Source organism: Oryx dammah, unplaced genomic scaffold, assembly GCF_014754425.2.
Source record: "Oryx dammah isolate SB20612 unplaced genomic scaffold, SCBI_Odam_1.1 HiC_scaffold_23, whole genome shotgun sequence".
Classification (NCBI taxonomy): Eukaryota; Metazoa; Chordata; class Mammalia; order Artiodactyla; family Bovidae; genus Oryx; species Oryx dammah.
The window spans coordinates 9434757-9441698 of NW_024070207.1; the positions used below are offsets into that span (position 1 = coordinate 9434757).

At 43.3% G+C, this 6942-nt stretch overlaps 1 long non-coding RNA gene across 1 annotated transcript in view; it reads left to right on the forward strand.

Annotated features, from left to right (window-relative positions):
* The window catches only part of LOC120881324, a 16642-nt gene extending 15238 nt beyond the window's left edge, over positions 1-1404 (forward strand). The window contains exon 3 of the long non-coding RNA XR_005725285.1: positions 972-1404. This is a non-coding gene — a long non-coding RNA (uncharacterized LOC120881324). The remainder of the gene's footprint in view (positions 1-971) is intronic.
* The last annotated feature ends 5538 nt before the right edge of the window (positions 1405-6942 follow it).

Below are 6942 nucleotides of genomic sequence, written 5' to 3' on the forward strand. Positions count from 1 at the left end.
GTCCCATCACTTCATGGCAGATAGATGGGGAAACAGTGGAAACAGTAACATACTTTATTTTTTCGGCTCCAAAATCACTGCAGGTGGTGATTGCAGCCATGAAATTAAAAGACGCTTACTCCTTGGAAGGAAAGGTATGACCAACCTAGATAGCATATTCAAAAGCAGAGATATTACTTTGCCAACAAAGGTCTGTCTAGTCAAGGCTGTGGGTTTTCCAGTGGTCATGTATGGATGTGAGAGTTGGACTGTGAAGAAAGCTGAGCGCCGAAGAATTGATGCTTTTGAACTGTTATGTTGGAGAAGACTCTTGAGAGTTCTTTGGACTGCAAGGAGATCCAACCAGTCCATTCTAAAGGAGATCAGTCCTGGGTGTTCTTTGGAAGGAATGATGCTAAAGCTGAAACTCCAGTACTTTGGCCACCTCATGTGAAGAGTTGACTCATTAGAAAAGACTCTGATGCTGGGAGGGATTGGGGGCAGGAGGAGAAGGGGATGACAGAGGATGAGATGGCTGGATCGCATCACTGACTCAATGGATGTGAGTTTTGAGTGAACTCTGGGAGTTGGTGATGGACAGGGAGGCCTGGCGTGCTGCAGCTCATGGGGTCGCAAAGAGTCAGACAAGACTGAGTGACTGAACTGAACTGAACTCAATCTTGTTAATTTAAGATGTATGTTGGGGAAGTGGGTCTGATAAAAGTATATAAGGCCTTGATAAGATTAGTGAGTAGGGCACTCTCCATCCCCTTTCTTATGTCTCTTGTCAGAAGCTTTCTCTGTCCCTTTTTGTACTTTAATAAAACTCTGCTACACCAAAGCTCTGGAGTGATCAAGCCTGGTCCCTGGTCCTGAAGCTGTATCTTTCTTCTTCGGAGATCATGAATCCAACATCGTTCACCATAAGCTATCAGATTGGAGGCTATTCTGAACTGGCTGATGCCAGTGTACAGTTTTTTTTCCCCCTGCAGGGTGCCCTATCTGATTGTCTATTCGTCACTGCTTCAGAGAAACAGAAGCATCAACTTTCTACCAATTTCTTCCTCAGAAGCAATGGAAGGATGGAGTTTTGACATCATCCTTGTTCTTTTTTTCCTGTTCTGTTTTTCTTCAAGGCCCTAGTTGTACTCTAAAAAACTGTTGTGATTATTTTGAAGACCTACAGAAAGAGATACCATCTGAAAACTTTGACACAGGCCAGGCATAGGAGTTAGAGGTCAGAGGGAACCAATCTTCTTCTTTAAGAAAGACCACTAGCTAAGTCCTCTAGCTAAGTATCTATCTTTCTTTTCTAAATCCTGTTGCAACTTTTCAGTTCATCCAGAGATGAGATAGTTATCAGTTTGCATATGTGCTCTCTGTGACCCCATGGACTGTGGCTCACCACGCTCCTCTGTGCATGGGATTTCCCAGGCAAGAATACTGGAGTGGCTTGCCATTCCCTTCTCCAGGGGATCTTCCTGACCCAGGGATCAAACCCACGTCTCTTGTGGTTTTGCTCATCCAGGAAAACCCACGACCACAAGGACTTCATCTTTATGACTCCTTTTTCCTCCTCATTATTATCTTAGACCCCAGAAGACAGGACTGGATTTCATAGGCAGCTCTGTAATTCATCATAAGAAAACAAGGCTAGATATTCCACCAGAGATGAGGGCTTTGCTTGCCCTTTGGTGGGGTTTCTTAGCCTCCATACTATTGATGTTTTCACCTGGATACTTCTTTGTTGTTGCGGGGGGGTGGTGGGCTGTGCTGTATACTGGGGGCTTTCCTGCTGGCTCAGATAGTAAAGAACTCGCCTGCAATGCAGAAGACCTAGTTTGGTTCCTGGGTTAGAAAGATCCCTGGGAGAAGAGAATGGCAACCCACTCTAGTGTTTACTACAGGTTGTTTAGAAGCATCCCTGGCCTCTATCTATTAGATGCCAGTGGCACCTAATTCTTTCCCCTGGTTGTGCTGGCCAAAAGTACCCCCAGATATTGCCAAATGTCCTATGGGACAAGGGGCAACTTTGAGAACCCAGGAGAAATGAATCTGCTAGCTGTTTAGCACACACATCCTGTAGGATAAGCTAATGAAATCTTTAGGAATGATTGGTAATTTAAAGGGCAAGGGAGATGAAGAAAAGAAGAATTCAGGCAGAGGGACACTCTGAATTTTGAAAGAGAACATGTGCTATATTTCAGGTCTTACTGATACAGAGATTAATAAGACATAGGTTCTGCTCTCAAGGGGCTCGAGTTTTAATGGGAAGGTCCACCACTTGAACAATGAGAATGCCATGGAGTGAGTGCTGTGTCCGAGATATATAGAAGGTGCTGTGGGGCAGTGGGAGCCCAGAGGTCAGGCACCCATATTAGTGGGGTACAGGAACGGCTTTCCAGAAGAGATCACATGTGAGCTGAAGAATGAGAAAGGATTAGCCTGGCAAAGATAAAGGGAGGATGGAAGAGACATAAGAGAATTTGGGGTTTGGTTGGAAGTGCAGATCATTTAGGTTGATTGGGAGAGGAGCATTCAAGAACAAGGAGTGGTGGAAGAGATGGCATGTAAGAACTAGGAGGCAGGAGGGAAAGGATATATACATGGCTCAGTGGTAAAAGAATCCGCCTGTGAAGGCAGGAGTTGCAAGAGATCCCAGTTCAATCCCTGGGTACTGAAGATCCCGTGGAGAAGGGAATGGCAACCCAGTCCAGTATTCTTGCCTGGAGAATCCCATGGACAGAGGAATCTGGTAGGCTACAGTCCATGGGGTCCCAAAGAGTCGGACAGGACTGAGTGACTAACATACTTAACAGGGGAGCCATAGTGCCTTCTACTCCCATTAATCCTCTTAAACATTCTCTTTCTCTTCCTCGAATTAATTTCTAGAGTTCTCCTGGATGTAAGGGAGGTGACTGATGAGTAATGATAATTGAAATACCAGTTTAGCTACCTCTTAGTACTTATTTGATGTGATTATTTGAAACTGAGAAGCAATATAAAATACTAGTTAAGAACATAGACTCTGGAGCCATACTGTCTGGTTTCAAATCCCAACTTAAACCATTTGACCTCTCTGTGCCTCAGTTTTTTTATTTGTAAAATGGGAGTAGTAATGGTATCTATATCAGAGGATTTTTTTTGTGAGGACTAAATGTGTATGTGTGTCTCTTAGATTAATATCTTAGAATAGTAACTGGTAGAATAGTAAGTGCTATGTGTGTTTGCTACTGTGCTACTGTTTATTGTTCTTTGACTTAGAATGTAAGCTCCATGTGTGCAAGATCTCTGTTTGTTTGTTTACTGCTGCATTTCTAGCTCCTAAAACCAGTGCATTTAATAAGCACTAGTAAATGTTAGTCAGAGAAGGCAATGGCACCCCACTCCAGTACTCTTGCCTGGAAAATCCCATGGACAGAGGAGCCTGGTAGGCTGCAGTCCATGGGGTCTCGAAGAGTCGGACATGACTGAGCGACTTCACTTTCACTTTTCATTTGCATGCATTAGAGAAGGAAATGGCAACCCACTCCAGTGTTCTTGCCTGGAGAATCCCAGGGACAGGGGAGCCTGATGGGCTGCCGTCTATGGGGTCGCACAGAGTTGGACACGACAGAAGCAACTTAGCAGCAGCAGCAGCAGCAGTAAATGTTAGTGCCCACAGATTTCTCCTGAGTAAATGTGATGGTTAAGCCTTGAATGCTAAAGTGTAGGCAGAGAAGTGTGGTCTGAGAAGAGTAAGAAAGACAGAGAGAGGAGAACCAGGAAGCTATGATATTCCAGAAACAATGGGAGAGGAGGAGAGCTTCCCTGGCTCAGGTGGTAAAGAATCAGCCTACAATGCAGGAGACCTGGGATTGATCCCGAGCTGGGGAGACTTCCTGGAGGAGGACATGGTATCCTACGCCAGTATTCTTGCTTGGAGAATTCCATGGACATAGGAGCCTGATGGGCTACAGTCCATGGGGCTGCAAAGAGTCGGACATGACTGAGTGACTAACACTTCACTTTCATAGGAGAACAGACTTAAATAAGTAAGAAGTGGGCCATAGCATAAAACATTGCTAGAGTGGCAAAGGAAAATAAAACACATATGGTCATTACATTTTGTAACAAGGCGCCCCTATCTTTTGCTTTCATAGCCTGGTAAATAATGGATTTCCTTCCTTCAGATATGCTTTTATTAGAATGAATGACCACTCAGAATAAATCTTTGAATAGTTCTTAAAAGTTACCAACCCTCAAAGAATAAACCAGTCCTGCACTTATTTATTTTGGCCATAATCACAAAGGACCCATTCTCAATAAAATTCAGAACATTTAACCCTGACGTCGACCCTCCTCTTGAGCAAAACCTGCTGTTAACATCTGCATTCAACTCCATGCCACTTCTCCTAAGAATGTCCTTCTCTCTTTTCCCTTCCCTCAACCCATCCTCTCTTTTCAAGAGTATAAGTAGTATATATAGTGAGCCCTTACAACTAATAATAAAAGACAAATAATCTAATTTAGAAATGGACAAAGGATTTAAATAGGCATTTCTTCAAAGAAGATATACTAATGGCTAGTAAATACATGAAAAGGTGCTCAACATCTTTAGTTATTAGGGAAATGCAAATCAAAACTACAATAATATACCCACTTCACATCCACTGGAATGTCTAATCAAAGAACCAATAATAACCACTGTTACCAAGGATGTGGATAAATTAGGACTGTCATACATTGCTGGTGGGAATGTAAAATGCTGTAGCCACTTGGGAAACCAGTCTGGCTATTTTTGAGCTGTGGTTCTGGAGAAGTCTCTTGAGAGTCCCTTGGACAGCAAGGGGATCCAACCAGTCCATCCTCAAGGAAATCAGTCCTGAATATTCATTGGAAGGACCAATGCTGAAGCTGAAACTCCAATACTTTGGCCACCTGATGTGAAGAACTGACTCCTTGGAAAAGACCCTGACACTGGGAAAGATTGAAGGCAGGAGGAGAAGGGGATGACAGAGGATGAGATGACTGGAAGGCATCGCTGACTCAATGGACATGAGTGTGAATAAACTCCGGGAGTTGGTGATGGACAGGGAGGCCTGCCGTGCTGCAGCCCATGGGGTCGCAAAGAGTCAGACACAACTGAGAGACTGAACCGAACTGAACTGAGTGTCTGGGTTTGCTTGCATTGGACCCCTCACAATATTTGGCATAAGAATTAGAGCACAGTATCCTTGGGGCAAACAAGGAGGCTCAAACAGAAATAGACAGCAGTTTGTAAGGCATAGTATCTGTGTAAACAGGCCGCTGACTGTTTTGGTTCATTGTTGATGTTTGTCCCTGTGTATTTTTAGCTGGTTCGTGAGACTGTCTTAGAGTAAAGGAGTCAGATCCTAACATTCTCCTTAATGAGGTGGACCTTGGAGAGTAAGAATGTGCACATATAGAAAGAAGTAAGAACACAAAATACTATTACTGAGGAATAAGGGGATTGGACTAAACATTTTCTGAATTTTCTACTGGATGAAGGTATTTCCAGCTCTGCCAAAGACCACCTGCAAAGAAGAAGCTTAGAAGTGCTTGGTCTGAGTTCCCTACAGGCCAAGATAGGGAGGTGAACACATTTATAGCCCAGGGCTAAGCAGCAGGCCCCGTGAGCTGAGTTGGCAAAGCTAGACAGAACAAAAGAATTTCCTTTTTGAAGTGGCTTCTTCACACTTCAGGCTGTAGGCAGGGTACTGAAGGACTAAAATATGGAAGAAAAATAAGGGTAGAGCCTGGAAGCTGAATTTTGCTGTTTTATCTGTTAGAATTAAAATAATTTTTTTCCCTTTTGAGGTTTTTCCAAAAAATTTTATATCATCAATGCCATATTTGCTCATTATAAGAAAGTTGAAAATTAAAATTTAAAAAATATAGTTCAGTTCACTCACACAGTCGAGTTCTACTCTTTATGACCCCATGGACTGCAGCACGCCAGGCCTCCCTGGCCATCACCAGCTCCCGGAGTTTACTCAAACTCATGTCCATTGAGTCAGTGATGCCATCCCACCACCTCATCCTCTGTCATCCCCTTCTGCTCCTGCATTCAATCTTTCCCAGCATCAGGGTCTTTTCCAAGGAGTCAGTTCTTCACATCAGGTGGCCAAAGTATTGGAGTCTCAGCTTCAGAATCAGTCCTTCCAATGAATGTTCATGACTGGTTTCCTTTAGGATGGACTAGTTGGATCTCCTTGCAGTCCAAGGGACTCTCAAGAGTCTTCTCCAACACCACAGTTCAAAAGCATCAATTCTTCAGGGCTCAGCTTTTTTTTATGGTCCAACTCTCACATCCATACATGACTACTGGAAAAACCATAGCTTTGACTTGTACCTTTGTTGGCAAAGTAGTGTCTCTGCTTTTTAATATGCTGTCTAGGTTGCTCATAACTTTTCCTCCAAGGAGCAAGTGTCTTTTAATTTCATGGCTGCAGTCAACATCTGCAAGGATTTTGGAGCCCCCCAAAATAAAGTCTGTCACAGTTTGTACTGTTTCCCCATCTATTTGACATCAAGTGATGGGACCAGATGCAATGATCTTAGTTTTCTGAATGTTGAGTTTTAAGTCAACTTTTTTACTCTCCTCCTTTGCTTTCATCAAGACACTCTTTAGTTCTTCTTCCTTTCTGCCATGATGTGCTCTGCATATAAGTTAAATAAGCAGGGTGACAATATACACCCTTGACGTACTCCTTTCCTGATTTGCAACCAGTCTGTTGTTCCACGTCCAATTCTAACTGTTGCTTCTTGACCTGAATACAGATTTCTCAGCGGGCAGGTCAGGTGGTCTGGTATTCCCATCTCTTTTAAGATTTTTCCACAGTTTGTTGTGATCCACACAGTCAAAGGGTTTGGCATAGTCAATAAAGTAGAAGTAGATGTTTTTCTGGAACATTTTTGCTTTTTCAATGATCCAATGGATGTTGGCAATTTGATCTCTGG